General features: G+C 33.8%; 1 protein-coding gene across 1 annotated transcript in view; it reads right to left on the minus strand.

The window, feature by feature from the left end:
- Positions 1–22,985, minus strand: part of SUCLG2 (succinate-CoA ligase GDP-forming subunit beta) — a 317,191-nt gene that overhangs the window by 43,018 nt on the left and 251,188 nt on the right. The gene's annotated exons all lie outside the window — the stretch shown is intronic.

A 22,985-nucleotide genomic window follows, 5' to 3' on the forward strand; every position in this document is an offset into this window, starting at 1 on the left:
ACAGAATTCTGGAAAATATCCACTAGAGGCCAGTATAATTCATTGTGAAGTGGGAATGTCTATGCTATCTCTTTGGTGATGACAGCATCGTTTGAAAAGAAGGACTCTTATGAACTAGACAGGAAAATGATGAACACAACTAGCTCCTTTGAGACCGACCTTTTCAAGACTGAGAATGATGCATCAAGAAAGTATGAGGCATTGAAAACGGGAGTCCATCATCTTATTGGGGGAAAATCATAAGACAGATTATATATATGTATGTATACACACACACATGCGTATATATACATTTTTTAACAATGTAAGCATACATTTTGAAAGAATATCATGTATCTAATTGTAAGCTTTTACATAAATGTTTCATTTGGCAATGACATTGGAAATAATAAAAGTTAAAGAATTGCTAGTCTGTAACATAATAATGCTACAACAGCTTATACATACAACAGTAATATAATCATTAGCTGCTGCATACTGAATATCTGGAGTTTTGCAGAGGGAAAAAAATTCTCACTATATATCAGCAATTTCCTTTCTTGAAAAAAAATTTACACAGTACAAGCACCCAATGACTCCCTCTCAAGAGTGGAATAGTTCATATAAAATTCATCCAGCACTGCATTATTGCTCACTGCAATATATTTCTTAATAATGGTTCTACATGATGCTGACAATATTTCTAACATGATATTGAACTAGATTTCTTTAAGCTAAAAATAATGATTAAAAACACTAGTACAATTCAATAGAAGGAACAAAAACTTAAACACAGACAATAGTAGGTGATGTATCATTGTTTAAAACTTTGAATGGTTTCAACATTTCATATACAGATATGATTTTCCACCATTTCTTCAACAAAGAAAAACTTCTGAAACATATCTGAATATAGATTTTTTTTAAGAGCACAGACATTTAAACTCAAAAGGAATAAAAATCTCATTTACAATGGTCCTGGCAGATAGTCATTCAGCATTGACTTAAATATTTCCTCATTCAATTGGTTTGATCAAGTTTTCCCCTGGTTAAGAACCTTTCTTTAAAGCCAAAATCTGTCTCTTAATGTCCCACCCATTTATTAGCAGGAACTAGAAAATTTTGGTTTGAAGAAGAGATGACTCAGTACATGATCATTGTTTTCTACTATTTTGAAGGGCTATCATATTGAAGAGTGATTGAGCTTGCTCTGATTAGCCCCAGACGTAAGGAAAATTGAGGCAATCAGAGCAGCACAAAACTACAATGAATCATGGTAGGTGGTTGGATTCCCTTCACTGGAGGTCATCAAACTGAGGGCAGATAGCTATTTGTCACATTAAAGATTCCTTTTTGTGTGTTGGTTGCATAAGCTGTCTTCCAATCTTAAAATTCTGTCACTTTTATCCATTTTCCATATTAGAACACTTCAAATGACTGAAGACGGTCATTATGCATCTTACTAAGTATTCTCTTCTGTAGGTTAAGTTGCTTCAGGGTCAAAGTTTTAGATAAGTGCTTTTCCTAGGAGGATCTACTTCCCAACATGAGTTGTCCAAAACAAAAAAGAAAAAAGAAAAGAAAAAGATTTCAGGAAAGAATGATTGATTCCCTGGGTTAGCTATTTTTGATACTAAACTTAAATTCGACCCCTTCTTTGCTACTTTGGCCATGACTGGCCACTAGATTATTAATTCTCACATAAGATCAAAGGTCTATGATCTGTCTTGGTGAAGGTTGTATGTTCACATCAATGGAATCACAGATCTTTAAAGTATTGAGAGAAATGATATATACTTGGACAACTTTTGGTATCTGGGCAAAAAAGAAGATTCACAAAGTTCCTTATTGAGAATATTAAAGAATACTTTAAAATAGCCCAACATATAAGGGAATCTTGATTCTGAGGCTCTTAAATGCATTATAACATCATAACAATGAATATGACACTAAGGTGCACACACCATCTCTGTGTCCCAAATCATAAAAGTAAGCATGAAGCTGTATAATATGCGTAAATCTTATCAATTTATAATCATCAATGGCAAGTCAAAAGAAGTTACTGATCTAAGGTCATATTTATCCTAGTGTGAAGCCCAAGGTGAATATCCATTGCTCATAATTGTTATGATTAAAATAATGGTCTAGTCATTATATATATACTCAAAATTTAACCAGGATAAGAAGCTTATGATGTAAACTCTTCAAACCCCACATTTTTCTTTGCATTTTCAGTGCTTATAATAGTATCTAATACTTATGTGCTTAATAAATGATGTGATTATCTGATCGATATGGTATCCATCTTTAAGTATATTAATGAATTTTAAAAGTTGTCACATAGAAGAGAGAATAGAATCATTATATTTGATTCTTATGGGCCAAAACCAGAAGCGGTAGAGAGAAGAGCAGATTTAAGCCCCAACCTATAACTGGTTTCACCCAAAATGAGACAATCTAGTTTATCAGTTTATGAGACAAAGGTGTGTTGACCTTTCGTGGAACAATTTGAGTTGAAGTTGAGCAACCCCTGGATTACAGAGTTTATAAAGAGGGTTTCTATTCAGAACTGAAGTGGGCAAGATGCCTCTAAAGTTCTACCACACTTAGCAATTCAATGCTTTTATTCCATTTTTGCTGTCTGAAATATTGCTTATTTACCCATCCCATCTCTCTGACCAGCCTTTATTCAGCCTAAGTACTGTTAAAATCTTTATTATGCTGATCTCTGCTTCTTTGACCATGTCTCACTATGCCCTAGTCCACAAAGTACCTTTTGAGAGTCTGCTTTCTTTCATCACTCCCTCTACCATTAAGACCCAACTAGGCTCTTTGAAAGGTCTTTTTGATTCCAAGTCCATTGATATCTACTGCACTACCTAACTGAAAATGAATACCAGAATTTCTTCTTTTTTTAAGTGTATGGAAAGGTGGAATGAGGCTAAGAGACCAAATTTGTCATTTTATTATTATAAGAAATTCTACCAATCACTTCTATGAATTGAGGAAAGGATACATTAAATTATTTATCCAGAATCACTCACTATCAGACAGAGAAGGCACTTGACCATATCTTCTTCCTCTCCTTCAACTATTCCAGAGCATTTTTCTGTTCCCTGAATCTGCTTTTACTTCTTCATACTGTTGTGCCACAGTTCCCTTTTATTGTCCTGCCTCTGTTTCCCTAAATTGTCTTGGCTCAGTTTCTCTGACTTGTTCAGACTCATTTCCTAATTTTTCTGCTCAATCCTGCAATACCACCCCTCCTTCCTAATCATCATGATCCAGATACAGAGAAAGACCTTCTGTCTTAGACATTATGACCCTAGTTCTTCCCTACTTATCATGATGTCTTGTTCCTCCCCCCAACTCTGTCAGAACCAGATTGATAGTCCCTTCCTACTCTCAGTGCTCTGACTCCACCCCTGCCTCAGTCTACTCCCTGGTAACTTGGAACCATATTCATATATATATATATATATATATATATATATATATATATATATATATATATATGTGTGTGTGTGTGTGTGTGTGTGTGTGTGTGTGTGTGTGTGTCATTGGGAACTCACATTGGCTGCTGAATGCTGGATTCTTGGAGACCATAGTCTCATTCAGCACTGAGGACCAAACCATGGATCCATTTGGTCCCAGAAAATCTTTCCCTTTCAAGTAAAATATTAAAAACTCTCTAATCTCTATCTTGCCTCAGTTTCTCCAGAATTACAATACATCTGAGTCCTTTTTTAGGAGCAAGGGGAAGGTTGCAGTCCTAGAAGGAATGAACAAAATGCAATCAATTGAGCCAATGAGCAGATTCCAAACCCTTACAGCTATGGTTGACAACAGAGGCATGAATCACCCACTCCCACTTTGCATTTTCATGCAGTGTTTGGATAAACTTTTCACTCCCTTGAAGTGATGATGCCCATATATTTAGACTGACTCACGTGCAATTTTCTACTGCTTTTCTTCTAAGAATTTGAAAAAAACCCAATCATCACAGTGGTTTGGTCCTTGATAACCTAAATTACTTTCTTTTTGAAGACATATTTTAATTATTTCTCCCAGTCAAGATTTTGTCAAAGAATTCAATGCAGTATTCCTGACATTGTGTCTTTAAGACTCTAATTAAGATTTGCCAATTTTATTTTATTTTTTTGTTCAGGCTTCATTTATTAATAAAAGGCAAATGTGGCCTAGATATAGTGAAGTCTGCATTCTCTCTCTCCTGTACAAGGAATGTATGTCAAAGGTTTGGTTGATCTGGTGACAAAGTACTACTGATTTTTCATTTACCTATGTCTTGATGAAATTTCTTTCTCCTTTATTCTTTCTCAACTAATTGCTAGACACATTTAGATTCCAAAAGCAAATGATTTTAGTTACTTATGTTGGAAGAGGAAGTGTGACACAGCAGACAAAAAAAAACAACTGAGAAGACCAGCATTTAAATTCTGCTTTTGATGCAAGTCATGTAACCTTGGATAAGTCATTTCTTTCTTCCTCATTAGGGGGATGTCTTCTCCAAGCATGTAAAGACTTCCCTTGGATGCATGGGTGGATAAGAACAATTTATTTCTCATTTTTTCCTTCTTTCTCATTAATTTAAACATTAAGACTATAACTAAGATTATAATTCCCCCTGAAATCACAGGCCTTATCCTTATTTTTGTCCCTATTTTATGTGATAATGGATAAAAGTTTTAGAATGTGGGAAAGTTTCTGTCACATTTTAATGACCCACTACAGTGTAAGTCATTGAGGCAAAGATTTCAGAATAAATCCAAACTCATGGAACTTATTAGCTGTGTGATTCTGGGCAAATCATTTCACTTCTTTAATCACAGTTTCTTCTCATTAGAGTGAAAATAATAGTCCCTTATTTCATAGGGTTGAGTTCTTTTTTTGTTATTTGTTTCTGTTTTTTTGTTGTTGTTGTTTGTTTCTTAAGAGTAGTTAAATTTCTTTTAAAAAAATCAATTTTATTTTATTTTATTTTCAGGTCTGCATTTTCTCCCTTTTATCTCCATCTTCCTTGTCCACGGAGAAAGCAAAAAAAAAAAAAAAAAAAAACATAATCCATTACAAAGATGTATAGTACAGCACAACAGATTCTTACATTGGGCACATCCAAAAGAAAACATGCCTTAATTTATACTCTGAGTCCATCACTTTTCTACCTGGAGATGAGTAATTTGTTTTATCATGAATCATCTGGAATTGTGGTTGGTCACTATGTTGATCAGAATTCTTAGATGTCACAGTGAATACAGAACTAGACTTGTAGTCAGGAAGTTCTGAGTTCAAATTAATTCTCAGATAATTCCTAGCTGTGTCACCTTATGGAAGTCCCTTAATCTCTTTTCATTTCTGTATCTTCCTATGTAACATAATAATAATAAAAATAAGTGTTTACCTCCCAGGGATGTTGTGAAGATCAAGTAAGATTAAAATTGAAAATTGCTTAGCATAGTTCCTGGAACATAGATGTTATTCATCCTTTATTTTCTAAGTGACATCAAAGGCTTATATTGACTTGATAGTGAATTGCATTTAAGTAAGGCAGAGATGTATAAAGTCATCATCCTCACTCTCTCTTCCAGAGTCATTGAAGGCCAGTGCTAAGACAAAAGTAAGGATGATCAACAATGGCCCCGGGACGCAGTGGATGATGTTGGCAGTGGATGATTTCTGACCAAGCTCTAACAGCTACCTTCGTGGCAGTTGTAACAAATTGTTCTTATCTACCCATTCATCCAAGGGAAGTCTTCAGATGCTTGGAAAAGACATCCCCCTAACTCACCTATGGATTTAAAGCCTTTTGGTTACCCTCAATCTGGTTAGTCCCTCTGCTGAAAATGTTTTACTAAAATATAGTCATTACTCATGTTACAATTCTTATTTTTTAAAATTTACTTTTTAATTTTTATTTTAAGTTTAAAATCCTCTCTTTGAAAAGGTAAGAAAGAATATGCCCATTATGGCTTTTTATTCTCATAAATTTGACTGCCCTCTAGAACTTAGAAATAAGACCTTTATCAGAGAAGTTTCCTGCAAATATTTCCCTTAATTTTCTATTTCTCTGGTAATTTTATCTGAATTCTTTTATTTATGAAAACAAAACAAAACAACTTAGCAATTCTGAGTAATTGAAATTGTCCATTTTATCTCCTATTTTGTTTTGTCAAGAAATTTTTTTTCCTGCTAATAGATTTGACAGGTATTTTTCCATGCTCTTTTAATTTGTTTATGCTGTCACTTAAAAAACAATGAGTTTTTATTTTAATGGCAGGCACCTTTGTGTTCATTTAAAAAAAAAGGCTATTTTTTGCTTATTTAGGTATATTGTGTATTCGTTTGTTCCAATGATAAATATCTTTATTTCTTTCCCAATACCACATTGTTTTGAAGTTAATAGTTTAGTAGTATAGTTTTAGATCTGGTATTCTTAAATCCCTTTCTTTTCACTTTTCTTCATTAATTACTTTGACAGTGTTCCTCTTTTATTACTCCGATGAATTTTTTTTTTTAGTTCTAGAAAATATTTTGATAGTTTTATTAGTATGGCATTGGCTACATAAATTATTGTCATATTTATTATATTGACTCAGCCTACTCATGAACAATTAACATTATCCAATTAATTTTTCACAAGGATGTTCTGAAGACTGAATTACTTAATGTGTATAAAGTCCTTTGCAAACCTTAAAATACTGTATCAATAGAAGCTATAATATAAAAAGAGGTTTTTTCCAAGAAAGAAAGAATTTGGCGACCATAATGTCTCTCTAACTTGTTTCCTCAAAGCATTAGATAGATTAAGAATGTTGGATCCCATGGCATAAATGCAGGATCTGAGGCACTAGATACATTAATGTTTTGCCATCAGCTTCATTCTTCACTGTTGTTCTCCCTTCCTGTAAATCCCAACTGTTAATGTTTTCTCCTCAAAATTACTTCTCATTTCTTCTGCATGTATTTATATTTGCATATGTTGTCTCCTCCAATATAATGAAAGTTCTTTGAAGTCAGGGATTGCTTTATATTTATTTATGATTATTTATTATCTCTAGAACAATGCTGTCTGATACTCTTTTAGTCTATGTTTGCTTTGTTTTTTTAAGAGTATGCGTGCCACATGTTTCTAGATGTTCAGGGGTCATGACTTATGGATGGATGAGATACTCCAGGCATGGAAAGAATCCATACTAACTTATGAATTACAGTGAATTATCTCAGACTAGTGCCAATCTCATTAATTTATTTGTCTTAGCCATATTGGCTTATGCTTTCCATTTTCATCATTAACATAACTTTAGGGAATTAATAATCCATTTCCCTTTAAATATATACATGCTGAGAGCATAAACACTTGAAAGAACAGACCTGACAGCTATAATTTTCAGGAAAAACAAGTCATTAGGATATAATTCTGATTTTATCTTTTGCCCATCTATTTACTAGCTAGTATAAAGAAAGCTATCTTGAAAAGTTTCATACTAATGGCCTATGGGAGATTGCCTTCTCATTCATATTATGACAGACTGACATCTGAGACCAAGTATGAACAATTCTTAAAATGGTCAGAATTTAAATGACAAAGAAAATAGGGCAGACATGAGAGCCAGGTCACAGGAGAACTCAGGTCAAGGCACAATTATACAACCATTAGTAAAGATTTAAAGAAGCAAGCACAGTCTCCCTGTATTCTTTCCACTTCCCGTTGTCCCTTTCTTTTTTCAGTAAGTTTCCATCCTTGATTCTCTGCTATTTAATGTTTTAATCAATATAATTTGAATGATTACATAGAATCCATGCTTATAAAATTTGTACAGGATATGAATCTGGAATAGATTGTAAATATAAGGTAGCATTAGAATTTCCAAACACTCGAAGGCATACAACAACAAACTGAATCCAATTAGAATTTAATAGGGACAAATATAAAGTTGCAGACAGAAAAGCATAAAGCCACAGCAGTTCCATTTTGGACAATTCCTGATAAAGAAACATACAAACAATTGTAGATGATCCCCATTGAAAGGAAACCTTCATTTAGTTAGAAAATTCATCTATTTAAAACATGGGGGAGATATAATTCAACACTAATACACTTGAAAAAGTGGAAAAGGCCTCAGAAGTCAACCAATCCATTCTCCTATTTAATGAAAAACTCTAGGGCACATTTCAAATTGCTTGTGGGCAGGATTCCTTTCACTTAGGCCTTTGCATTTCTATCACTTAGCCCAATAGGAAATACTTAATTCTTTTGAAATACTTTTAATAACAGGGAGATGATTATATGGATCATCTTTATAAGGATACAACACTGGAGACTGAGAAGATTTGGTCAGATAAGTAGAAGGAAATCCAGGAAACAGTAGTGTCACTAAAACCTAGAGAGAAGAAAAGAGAACATCCAAGAAAAGATGGCTTTTGAAAGTCTCAAAGGCTATAGAAAGGTCAAGACATGAGGAGTGGGAAAAGGTAACTTCCTTTGGCAACTTAGAGAAAATAACTTTGTAGACATGAGAAATGAGAAAAGGTAACTTCCTTTAGCAACTTAGAGATAGTAACTTTGTAGACATGAGGAATGAGAAAAGATAACTTCCTTTGGCAACAGAGATAGTAATTTTGTAGACATGAGGACTAGGAAAAAGGTAACTTCCTTTGGCAACTTAGAGATAATAACTTTGTAGAGAGTGAATAATGAATTTATAAACCATGCTGTAAAGAGCTAAGTAGTGAGTGATGAGAAAGGAAGTGAAGGTACCAGTTGTACATGGTCTTCTCAAAGCAGGAGAAATAAAAGGGGATAGTGGGTATTGATGCATCAAGAAAGCAAGCAACAAACATTTATTACTACTTGCCAGACACGGTATTGGCTACTAGAAATATTAAGATGGAAGTGAGACTGCCTTTCAGTTCCTGGTCCTTGCTCTGCCCTCTGGAGTCACAAAAATATAATCTACTCACTATGGGAAAAAAAAAGTGTGATCTCTCAAGGATCCAAAGTCCATGGATATGGCACCATTATACTGTGCCATACTGCCTTGGAATTTAGGAGATGATAGACAACTCCAGGTTTTGCCACAGTCATTGGGGTACTTTCTCTATAGCACCACCCTAACATAGAAACAACCCAACAAATAGAGATAGCTTGTGCACATAACTTGGTTGAAGCAATATAATAAAATCATTAATGTTTGTAAAAAAAGAAAAAATCTGAAAATACTTACAAACCTACAACATAGTCTTTTTATGTCTCTTCTCATTTCAAGACTCAGTATCCTTAGGCCTTTTTATCATTCTTTATAGGAAATGGGTTCCAGATTGTTCACTATCCTAGTCACCTAGTCACCAAACACCTTTTGGATGTGTCATTTCATCAGTGTCCTACTAAAGATCACATGATTCTATCAGATATTCTGGGTTTTTTGGTTGTTTGTTTGTTCATCCTGGACTAGATATAGTTCCCACTAAGCAATCATCACCAGTCAATCATTAAATATTTATTAAGCACTTACTATGTGCTAGATATTTTGCTAAGTACTGAGGATACACAAAAGAGACCAAAGGGCAACTCCTGAGCTCAAGATTTAATGGGCAAGAAAACAACCAAACAAATATGTCCAAACAGCAATGCTGAGTAAGAAGTTCACTAGTGGTTTTGGGTGCCTATAATAATCTAACCCTCTATTTTTATTTAAATTACTGTCACTATTCTTCAGCTTGGGTCATTTGTTTTATTCAGGGCAGATCTCTCATTATTCCCTACATTTCTGGATCTTTGCCCATCCTATTCCTCCACTTTGGAAGTTATCTCCCCACCATTTCTCCCAATTATACAAAATTGACCCTATTCTCTAACACTTCAGATTCTTACTCTCCTTCAACAACTTTACCTCACAATGATCTTACCCTTCTATAAATTCTGATAAGACTTATAATCTGTATTACAACACTTAGCACTTATGTGATAGATATAGAGATGGTAAAGTAATTTCTCAGAATTCTCTGGCTCAATGACCAAAAAGCAAATGCAACGAAGAGAGGAAAAGAATCAAAGTATAAGAAAAATGGAGAGGAAGAGGCAGCTAGGTGGCACAGTGGATAGAGAACCAGCCCTGAAGTCAGGAGGACCTGAGTTCAAATGTGATCTCAAACACTTCACACTTCCTAGCTGTGTGACTCAGGAAAAATCACTTAACCCCAATTGCCTCAGGAAAAAAAAAAGTGGAGAGGGGAGGGGATTTCTAGTAGAATAACAGATACATGAGGTATTCTCTACCCCATGTATGTTTTTGACTTTTTTTTTAATCAACAAGTATGTATATATTCTAACTGCTTATTTGTGCCTTAGTTGATGGCAGTTGAGTTAGACCAAATATGCAAGAAGTGAGATAAACTCAGACACCCATTTTTGGGAGAAATTTTACTTGGAAACATAGTATTTATGAATGATACATGGGTCATATCTGTTTACCTATAGCCATCAAAATAAGATAGATTAGTCAAAAGAACACAGGACCTGATGTGGCAATAACTGAGTCACATTAAGCAAATCATAGTCTCTTGGAACCTCAATTCTTTTAGCATAAAATATAGCTAACAGTATTTATACTTCATCTTGCTGCTTGGTTTTTGTCCTTCATTCTCAAAACAATATCATTAATGTTAGAGTCAGATTAGTGTGTCCAAGCTCAGAATACTCTGCTATAGGTCAGACACAAATATCCTCATGGACTTTTGGGGTGGCTTCTCTAATTTTGAACATCCCACTTTTTTATTAAAGCGTTTTATCTTTAAAACATATGTATGGATAATTTTCAACATTCACCTTTGCAAAACTTTGCATTCCAAAATTTTTCCCTCCTTTCCCCCAACCCCTCCCATAGATGGCAAGTAATCCAATATATTACTTTTTTTCTGAACTAATTCACTTCTGTTTTGTCATAGAACATAGCACCTCCTCTGATGAGGGCACACCATACTGGGGACTTCTTTGGCCCATATCATACAATGGATTCTAAATTTCTTAAGAGAGATCTTGAGAGTGTACTTGTATTACATTTTCTGAGGACTTTGTGAGCTCTTGCCCAGTGTGAGTCCTCTATAAAAATATTCTCTTTTGCAAGAGTATATTTAGCATTGGAACAGAAGGCATTTGGAAACTCAATCAGCGAGCATCTATTAAATAACTGCTATTGGTAAATGCTGTGCTGTGGAGTTGAAGACTGAAGCACGTCTGCTTTCAACGAGTTTGCATTCTTTGGGTGGGGGGACAAATACAAATATGAATGTATGCAAACAAATGATATTCTGAGGGAGAAGCATTTGCAGCTAGAGAAGGCCTTGTAAATTTTATAACATGGTTTATGAACTTACAATGCGGGAACTATTTATATCTAATTGTTATATAGCTATATCATCTATATCTCTCTCTCTTTTTATTATCTCTCTCTCTAGATACATATCTATATATAATAAGTTGTATTAATATCTTCATATCTGTATCTAGAGAAATATATCGATATATGTATGTACATATGTATATGTATGTGTATATACACATAGATAGTAGCATATATACTACACACATGTATGTATCTATATCAAATCAAATTTTGTTTAATTGGTTTCTTTTATAATCTTATATATTTTATTTTGTGTATGTAAAACTATTCTTTTGAGAAGGGATACATATGGGCTTTACTGGACCACAAAGGCAATTTACAATACATCTAAAGAATCTTTACAAAGGCAACAGAAAAAAATTACTATATTTTCTCGTAGTTTCATATGCATTCCTTGTCTCTCCACCGAGATTGGAAGTACTTGTGGACAGAGATTGTACACTGCGCCATTTGGGGATGTCTCAGAACACTTAGTAAATGGAAGGGAAGATAATGTAAATGAGAGCTTGCTGATTACTGATTGATTTGTCTGGATCTACACTTAACCACCTTAAATTCATAGGTTCATTAGGCACCTTTAGAAGCTAGATTACCTGTGAAGACATTACAGTTCTGCTTTTACCTATGGCAATCTGAAGGATGTTTGGCACTCCTGCACATGAATAAGAGAAAGGTTGGGGCTAAGAAGGTTGCTCCAGAAAAGCTGACTTTGCCTTGCAAAGGACAGTAACTTCCAGCTAGCAGGGAGGTCAGACATGTCACAACCCACAATCATAGTACAAACATATGATTTCCACTGCTGGAATGGCAATCAGTACATTTAAAAATAGCTTTTCTGGGCTAATCACCCTCAGACACTATCTCTATCTATAAAACTCACTTAGATTCATTATCACCTGCACTTCATTAAAGTGGGTCAGAACAATGTGAAAAATGAATTACAGCAAATAAAGTGTCAATTCAAGGAAATGCTGTGGACATTAGAATTACTATAGTCATAACACAAAAATGCTCACTGGTCCATATGCAACATGGTAAAATCCCATGAGTTGAGTCACTAATCATTCAGAATCATTAATAATAGTAGTAATAAGAGCATTTGTACAAAACTTTACATATGTTGTCACTTTATGCTTACAACAATCCTCTGAGGTTTGTGTTATTGTCCTTACTTTACAGTTGAAAAAACAAAGATTAGGTGACTTACCCAGCATCATTTAGCTACTAAATGTCTGGCTCAGGACTTGAACTTAGGCCTCCCTGACTGCAGGTCAAGTAAGAGTTCTATTTTATCAGCTAGTAGAACTTGTGATCATTTAGACATGGACAAGAGTTTTAACCCTGAATATGGGGGGGGAGGGGTGGAAAACCTCCTAAGAGCAATAATGAAGCAAACAAAATGTTAATAGAAGGCCTTAACCTACTTAAAAAAGAACTGTCTTTTAGGCTCTGAGACATACAAGGAGTTAACATGTTAATTACAGATCATTCTTAGTTGTCCATTAAATCAGGTCCTGAAAGGTTTCCATTTGGCAGTGCATCATCATTAACCTAGTTTTTAAGTATCTGTAACTAACAAATTCTGGATGGCTCAGTGGAGAGAGCACTGGGCCTGGAGTGAAAAATAGATCAATTCAAATCCAGCCTCAGACACTCACCAGCTGTGCGATCCTGGGCAAGTCATTTACCCTGTTTGTCTAATTATTGGAGAAAGAAGCGGCAAACCACTGCATAGCTCTGCCAAGAGAACCTCTTATGGGGTCAGGAAAAGTCAGACATGACTGAATAAAAACAATAAGAAATGATATTCAATTAAAAAAATGAATCTTTTCCTTGTCCTATAGTCTCCCTATCCCAATTCATATCAATTAGGGATTTTTAATTATAAAAAGATTATTAGATTGGCAATCCTCCCCCACTCCATTCCAGATTTTTTGCCTACTGGAAACACTCTCATAGTTATACAAAATGTACACTTATAAATCACACCTAATTATATTATCTGTCTTTGTGTAGCAGAAGACATCCTGGTTCTTTCTTTCTTTCTTTCTTTTTCCTTTTTGCTTTCCTTTAAAAGATGACTCCAATTCACATCTATTTAACTGGACGTGATGTTAAAATAACTTCAATGCAGGGAGACACTGAATGGGAACATCAGTAATAGAAACCAGGTCACTGCCCCAAGACCCAGACTCTCTCCATTGTTTGTGGACATGAAGGTCTGATTTTAAAGATGTACCATTGCCAAGGAGGCAGCTGACTCCAATATCTGTCTGGGAAAATTTGTGTCATTACAAAGAGGGGCACCAGAAGTCATCTCCAGCAGTGACCTTAACGCTTTCATTTAGTCAAAAGGATAAAGGATAAATCCAAATTCTTAGTTGTCCACAAACTTGTTACAACCCCCCATTTCAACCATAAAGCCTTGCTTGATGCTACCCCAACTATTTTCTCTCTCCTCAAATGACCTTGAATTATATTTATCTCATGTCTACTACCCTCCCCCAAATGAATGCTAACTCCCAGAAATCAGGGACCAGTTCATTTTTGTTTTCGCCTCTCCAGCACCAAGCACAGGGCCTAATATATAGTGTTAGTTAAATAAAAATTAGGCTCATAAGATTTTCAGATCATAGCTCTAAAACCAAAAAAAGGCTAGTCTAACTCTCATTGTACAGATGGCAAAAATGAGGGCCAGAGGGAAAGTGACTTCCCTAACTTCACACTGATATTTGATTCAGAGGGAGGGTTTGAACTCAGGTCCTCTGACTCTGACTATCATACCACATTATGATATATGCTTAATATATGCCAGGAATATAAAAGGAGCTTCATAAATGCTCATTGACTAAATAACATATCAGTTTAACCTTCAGAGTCCCAAACAAGGATGATGAAATTCAGCAGTTTACTTGAGCACCAGACACCATAGCTACTTTTACTGTGCCATACTGAGAAAGTGATCACTTATTTATAATGATGCTGGTAGAAGAAGAGGATATGTTATTTTCTCTGAGGCCCATGGGCCATTTTTCAAATCTCAAGAAGGTCGTGAGGCAATAGCAACATCCTGAGATGAATTCTATTGCTACTGTAATACTCCAAAGGCTTGAGATATTGTTAGTATGAGATAGAGACCAGAGCCCCCTCTCTTAGTGGAATGTTTCATGAGGTCATTGTGGATGAAAAAGAAGCAACTAGTGACCAATTCTAATGTGTTGCAAAATAATGTGGGAGAATATGATTGGATGGAGATTGTAGAGGGCCTTAAATTCCAGATTAAGGATTTACAATTTGGCCCAGTGTCAAAGAGAAAAGCACAAATAAACAGAAAAGGTTACTGCCTGAGAACACTCTGGTGTGGTGACTCTTTTTGTATTGATATGGAGAAAATTGATGTAGTAGGATAGATTTAGGAGTAGAAGCTTGCCTGAGATGCCAGGCTATTTGTTCTATAGAAGATATAGATCAGAGGTTCTTAATTTTTTTTCATTGCCCATTCTTCTGGAAGAGCCTGTTTACCTTTTTTCAGAATAATACATAAAGTAAAATACATAGCATAAGAAAAGGAAGTGAAATAATTACACTTAAAATTTTGGACTTCCTCTGAACTGTCAATAGATCCCAGTTTAAGAAACCCTGATAGAAATAACTTAACCAAAAAACTTGGTTTTACCCACAACCACAAAGTTGTCATTTTTTTTTATTATGTTACCCCTCTAGTAGAAATATAGTTTCTTTCTCCTTTTTCTGTCTTAGAGCATTCTTCCTAGGCAAAGAATCTCATCTTTGCTCTATCACATTCTTTTTAAAATTATATTTATTTCTAGATGCTGCATGTATTCTGAAGCACATTATAATCTGTTTCAGGAAAAGGAATATGCCATTTTTTCCTATTCTCTTTTAACACCCAGCTTCTAGTTGGGGGAGAAACTAATATATTGTATGTGCTGAAGATATGTTTGTTGAATTTGAATTATTGATTGTGGAAAAATTTACAGTAATATCACCCTAATTGGAAACCAGAATGGAAATGATCATAAGGCTCTTGTATGTGTTATTCTCTATTATTAATAAATCAGAGGAATGGGCAGTATTCACATCTACAGGAAACAGCCATCATTACAATACTATTACTGTACAGAAAATGCTTAATTATTGATATGGGAATCACAGGTGAATCAGTCATATCTGTATATAGATCATGTCAATATAAAGACCACTGTTTTCTTTAGAACAAAAATTAAAATAGAAAATTAGAAGAAAAATAAAGAGGAAAAGGCCTGGTGTATAATGATAACAAATATGGGAATAGTGAAAAGAATGTTGGAATACATTTTGATATTAACATTATAATATTAATTTTAATATACTATTAATTTTGCATAGAGGATTAACCAAAATAAGTTAACTGGCATAATGAAACCATAATAGTCTAAAACTGCCTTAGACAATGAATATTTATTTTTCCTTTGAAGTAGATAGACATGGAAATTGAAAGTACAGGAGTTTAGAATGAAAATATGCTTTAAAATTATAGGGGATAATAGAAAATTATGAGTTTGAATATTTCATAAAATATCAAGAAGCAATAGAGATTAAAACAAGGAAGCAAAGTTATCTCCAAAGTATTTAAATGAAATATGAAAAGGGACAACAAATAGAAGAAAAATGGAAAATATCTATAAAGGTTTTTACACTAAACTCATTTTACAATCAAGGTCAATGAAATCACCAAAGCTGCACTTTAAGTCTCAGATAAATTCCTTGAGGAAGTGGAAATGCCATAGGAAAATAGATAAACTGGACCATGTATAGAAAGAAGAGATTTATTTTGGAGGGAGTCGATTGAAGAGTCTTAAGCAAAAGAGGCTGTGGAAAGCGAATGGAAGATTACATTGTCATGACAATGATAAACATTTGGATGGACAACCTTTAGAATTTAGGAAGTAGATATATGTTAGATAGTACAGATGGACAATGAGTTGGATTAATAATTGAATGAGAGAATCAAAACATCTGGGTGTCCTTTAGGAAAGTATAAAGTGCTTGTAAAGGTCATAAGCTCCTCCTGACACAAAGATCCATCTTGTTAATATCAATATTCTGAAGGTAATAGAAAATTTTGAATAATAGAAAATGACAGCTTATGAAGATCACTCAAAGGACAATGGATTACCTATGATAGACAAAAGCAGGCTGTAATGTATTACAAACAATTGTGTAAGGGGAATTGTGTAGATGGAGTCATCAAAGAAATGTACTATTAAAAAGATGCTCTGATCACATAAATCAAAGTGAATGATATTTACCATGTGCTCTATTCTCATCCTTGTCAAATCAAGAAAATGTAAAATCGAAGATCTTTGGCTTGCCTAGTGGACTATCTGGTGTGTATATATATATATATATATATATATATATATATATATATATATGTTTTTCCCTAATATAATTATATTTCTCTAAATACATAGATAGTTTTCAACATAATTTTAAAAAAACTGTTCTAAATTTTCTTTTCCTTTCCTTTCTTCTTCCCTCCCCAAGACAGCTAACAATATTATATAAATTAAAAATGTGCAATCCATTTAAAGATATGTCTATATTTATCATGCTGTACAAGAAAAAATCAAAAGAAACAATGAGAAAGAAAGAAACAAAAGGTGAAAGTACTATATTTCAATCCATATTCAGTCTTTATAATTCTCTCTCTAAATATAATTGGCATTTTCCATCCCAAATATTGGAATTGCCTTGAATCACCACATTGTTGAGAAGAGACAAGTCTATCACAGTTGATCATCACATAACCTTGTTATTGTTGTGTACAATGTTCTCCTTATTCTGCTTAATTCACTCAGGATAAGTTCATGGAGGTATCTCCAGACTTTGTTGAAACCAGCCTGCTCATCATTTATTTCTCCTTTTTAAAATTCATTTTAAAAATTTAGAGGTGCCATTTGTTCTGTTTTTCTGTTTTTTTTCCAGTTATACGTGTTCATTAATTTTTTAAATTCACATTTCTTTATGAAACATGTTGGGAGAGAAAAACCAGAACAAAAGGGAAAAACCACAAGGAAAAAACAGTAAAGGAAAAAAAAAAAACCAAACAAACATATCACGTGCTGATTTACACTCAGTCTCCATAGTTCTCTCTCTGAGAGATGGAGAGAGAAAATCAGATGGTGTTTTCTATCCAAAGTTTATTGGGATTGCTCTGGACCATTGCACTACTGAAAAGAACCAAGTTTTTCATAGTTAACCAGTGTACACCCTTACTGTTTCTGTGTACAATATATTCCTGGTTCTACTTGTTTCACTTAGCATCAGTTTGTGTAAATTTTTCCAGGTCTTTCTAAAATCAGCTTGTTCATCATTTCTTATAGAATGATAACATTCCATTCCCTTCAAATACCATAACTTATTCAGACCTTCCCCAACTGAAGCACATAGACTCAATTTCCAATTTCTTGTCCCTATAAAAAGAACTGCTACAAACATTTTTGCACATATGGGTGCAACTAATATTTGAACTAATATTTAACATTCTGTATGACCAAGGTCAAACAACAGGTAGACATGGATACACTTATTTCCATTGTGGAACACCTACATGGATGATATCACTGATCTAGTAAAGTACTTAAGACAACAAGGATAAATCACATTTGCTCCAATAAAATAATCTCATATTTCTTTTTATAATTATGTTTTCATGATTATCTGCATTAAAGTTGGATGGAACATTATGAACCATGCAACCCAACACTTTTAGTGAGGATTCAGTCTTAGAATTATGGGGATTCACAATACTCATGGATAGGCACTACACACAAACTTTTGCTTTTATCTGCGGAAAGGTTATTTTCCTCTCTAGAAAAGAGAGAAAAATAAGATCATTAGGTAAAGAATTATGAATACTTTCAGATGAATGAGACAATATGGGTTTGAATCTCAGATCCTATGCACGGTAGCCCTAGGCAAGTTAATCAATTTCCCTGGCCTGTTACCTTACTTGTAAAAAGAGAGGGGTTGATTTGAGGAACTTTCAAAGTTTTCTTTCCTTCCCTAATATTCTGTGACAATTAATACATGTGAGGCAAGTTAATAGTAGAAAATGAGTGATGAATCAGATGGCAATGTGAGAGGGAAGAAAGTCATTTAATATAATTGAAAATTTCAAATGCATGGACAAGTCCCAAGGGATTTCATGTAAGTGATAGAGCTCAGAACCAGAGCTAAGAAGTGATAACAATGAAGTGATTTGAGGCAATTCTAATAGACCCCCCACATCCAGAGAGAGAACTATGAGGACTGAATGTGAATCAAAGCATAGTATTGTCACCTTTTTTGTTGTTTGCTGGATTTTTTCCCCTTTTCATGTTTTTCCGCTTTTGATCTCTTTGTGTTTTGCTCAACAAGACAAAGATAGAAATATCTTTAGAAGAATTGTACATGTTTAAACTATATCAGATGGCTTGCTCTCTTGGGGAAGGGGAAGAGAAAGAGAGGAAGAAAAAATTGGAACACAAGATTTTACGAAGGTGAAGATTGAAAACTATCTTTGCATGTGTTTGGAAAAATAAAATATTATTTTAAAAAAAGAAGTGATTGATAAGAAAGATCATGAGAAAGTTTGCACTTGAATTTCTTATTTTTTTATTTAGTGATTTTTTTTGTTCTTTACATTGCCTCTTTCAAATTCTGTTCCATAAGTACTTCTTTTAAAACATAATATTGCACAAAATAAAGCTGAATGCTGTTCAGTTAGGATTCCCATCCCATGCCCATGAAAAGAGTTTAGAAAACATAATCCCTTTTCCTTCTTTTCAAAGGTGAGTTGCTAGGGGCATGAAATTACATGCATTTACTGGGAGATATGATTGATGTACTACTTAGTTTTGCTAAATGGCTTTTTTCTCTTCCTCCTTATTTTTGTAAAAGGATGGTTTATTGGGTAAAGGAGAGAAAAAGGATATAAAAAGGATATGTTTAAAAATGTGGCTGATGTGAAACATATCAATTTAATAATATCGCTAGAAAACCTATCATTCTTTGATATTAATAGCTAATCATTGGCTATTTCTAGCTATGCCATTCTCTTTTCCTTAGTTAACAACAATTGTGGGGAGATTGGATCAATGTTGCTATAATCGAGGCATTAGTATCCACCTGGTGGCAGCGTTTCTCAATTTCAGACAAAGTTCACTTGGGAAATAAACACTCTCCAGAGTGCTAGCTTTGCAAACCCAAACCTAGAGGTGATAGCCAGCATCACATATGGGAACTGATCTAATAAAATATTCCTTTGGGATATGCAGGGTGCCCCAGTTAGTTGTTACTATTATAAAGAAACAAAGACAAGCAAATGGTAGTCGATTATTAAGCATCTACTTAGGACTTTGACGTTCTGGGGAAAAAAAAAAAAGTTTTCCTATTCAATTCCACCTAAAAACTCCTTAAACACTTAAAATGTGCAGAACACACTTCAAGGTTATAGGGAAGCCACAAAGTAGATAGCTCTATCCTAGCCTTCAAGAACCAATAAAATCTCAAATGTGATGATTAAGACAATAATGAAGAAAGAAATGACAACAAATTCTATTGCCATTCTGGTCTCTCTGTCACTTGGTATGATTTTTGATGACATTGACTACAATTTCCCCCAAATCCAATGTGAGAGAGTACATCGGCCTCTTTAGTTTGAGTATTTTTTTGTTTTTGTTGTTCTTTATTCTGTTCATCAGAAAGAGAATATGGTAACATGTAAATGCATTTCTCTTTTTGTTTCAAAGAAATAGACAGAAATACAAGCCAGTGAAGGAAGAAACACATCTAATTCCATGTTCTATTCAGCTCAGTGGATTGCTACTGAGATCTCTTGGTACATATAAATGTACCATGTCCACACATATTTATACACCTCTCTAAGTATGGTAGTGAAAGCTTTTGTTTTTAGATCACTAATCTAGACAGTTTATCCCCACAACCTAGAATAAAAACAAACAAATAAAAAACCCTAGTTCATTAAAACTGATAAATCATCTGAGAATGGCAATGTATGTAATCTCCTGCATCTATAGTGTTTTGATTTTTGTAAGGGAAGAAAATACATTTTTTCAACTCTTCTTCAACATTTTTCAACTACTATTAACTTGCCTCACATGTGTTAATTGTCACAGAATATTAGGGAAGGAAAGAGAACTTTGAAAGTGCTCGAATCAGCCCCTCTCTTTTTACTTTCAATTCAACCAAACTTGGTCATCATAATTACATGGTATTTGGTTTTACGATTTTCCCCCACTTATGTTACTATGGTGATTATGCATAGCATATTCCCATTGGAATTTAGTTTGAATCAATTCATAAAAACCTCCCATATTTCACTATATTTATCATCTATTCCATTTCATTCACACACCATGGATTTATTTTTGTAAATAAATACCATGTCTATGATGTCTTAAAGTTTGCAAATTCTTTACAAATTTTATCTCATTTGATCTTCATAACAGTCCTGGGAAGTAGGTGCTACTATTATCTTCATTTTACAGTGGAAGAAATGGAGACAGACAATAGCAAAGTGTAACATTATCTTAGGTCAGATGTGAACTCTGATTTCCTGATTGTAGGACTCTGTCCATTACAATTAGTTTCAGTCATTTGCTATGTTGAAGATATATTCTCAGTCATCCCTCTACAAGTATTTGTCAAGCATGGCACTTGTTGCTGGTGCTGCAAAGACAAAAATGAAACATTTCCTCTCTTTAAGAAATTTTGTATAAATATTTTGACATAATGTCTAGTAGAAGGATCTCTGATACAGATCTCTGATAGAGAAGGACTCTATATGCATCTATTTAAATTCAACAAATGTCTTTTAAATGACTACCATCTTTAGGACAATGTCTTCAGGACTAAAGTTTCAAACATAATAATGAAAATATCCCATTCAAAGAGTTCATTTTCTATTTAGAGGGAAATAATTTGCAAATATATTAAGAAGCATAAAATTATGTAAGAGAACTACAAAATGATTCTATGTATACGTTGGGTTGTGGAAAGGGAGGGAACGTGTTATTTAAAGTTTTAAAAATCACCAATGAAAAAAATACACCTTACTTAGGATCAGAGGTAACTAAAATATCTTGGGTTTAGTCTATCAAACCATAGCTTATGCCTTTAAAGATACAATTACAAAATAATCCTTAAACATAGAAAAAATAATTAGTTGGAAGAATATTCTGTTCTCATTGTTGGGATCTGCCATTATAATAAAATGACAATATAATTGTAAATAATGTGTAGATTTGATGCTCTTCTAAGCTACCAGGAGGGTGTTTTTATGGAACTAGACAAAGTAATAATAAATTTCATTTGGAATTTTCTAGATTATTAAGTGGAAATAATTTTAAAAGTACAAATGAAGCTATAATGGAAGTTCCAGACATAAAAATTTTAAACTATAAGATCCTAGAAAAAGAATAGAAAGAAAATGTCAGTGGAGCAGACTAGACAAGAAAGAATCATATTACCTATTTGGAAAAGAATTTCTGGGAAAAATGGAAAGTCTCATCTAACAAGAATAAAATGTAGACCAAGATCTTCTATATGCCATAATAAATTCAAAATAGATACAGAACTTGAAGTATTAAAGTCATACAATATGAAATCATGAGAAGCAAATTATATAATTTGCAAAGCTATGACAAAAGTGTAGACTGTTATCCAGATAAGGGATAGAAGCAATTAAAAAACAAAACTGATAAATTTTAATTTTATGAAAGTGCAAACTGGTATGTGAACACAAATAATTCAGCTAGGATTAGAAGAAAAATGGTTAACTGAAAAAAATCAATAACCCTTTGGATCAAATGTCCCTAGATAAGGATCTTATATTTAAATCAGAAGGACAATAGAAATATAGAAGCCCAAAAGCCACTCTCCACTAGATAAATAAATAGTCAAAGAATATGAATGAGTTCTCAAATGAAATGTAAACTATGATCAAACTTAAGTCAAGAAAATAAGTCAGTAAGCTTTGCATATCCACTCTGGCTTAGGCACTTTGCTAAATTCTAGGAATATGAAGCAGCTTACAATCTAGTGGAGAAGGACAACATGTAAACAAATATGTAGAAATCAAATCTATATATTTACATCTGCTCTACCCTTATCTAATCTATCAATATATGCATGTATCTGTGTCTATATCTCTGAGTATGTATCTATTTTATTGATCTATTGTTTATTGACAGCTAGATGGCACAGAGACAGAGTTCTGGACCACAATTGAGTAAGACTCAAATTCAAATCTAGTCTCAGATATTGACTAGTTGTGTGACTCTGGGCACTTCACTTAGCCTCTCTCAGTTTCAGTTTCCTCATATGTAAAACAGGGATAATGCTGGCACATCTCAGGGTTATTGTGAGGATAATGAAATAATATTTGTAAAGTTCTTTGCAAATGTTAAAGTACTAGATAAATGCTAACAATTTTCCAAAAGCCATTAATGATTAAAATTGCACTAAGACTTTTGCGACACCCAGTACAGAAGAAATTGGAGATCATCTCAGATAAAA

This window comes from Sarcophilus harrisii, chromosome 1 (assembly GCF_902635505.1).
Source record: "Sarcophilus harrisii chromosome 1, mSarHar1.11, whole genome shotgun sequence".
In the NCBI taxonomy this organism is placed as follows: domain Eukaryota; kingdom Metazoa; phylum Chordata; class Mammalia; order Dasyuromorphia; family Dasyuridae; genus Sarcophilus; species Sarcophilus harrisii.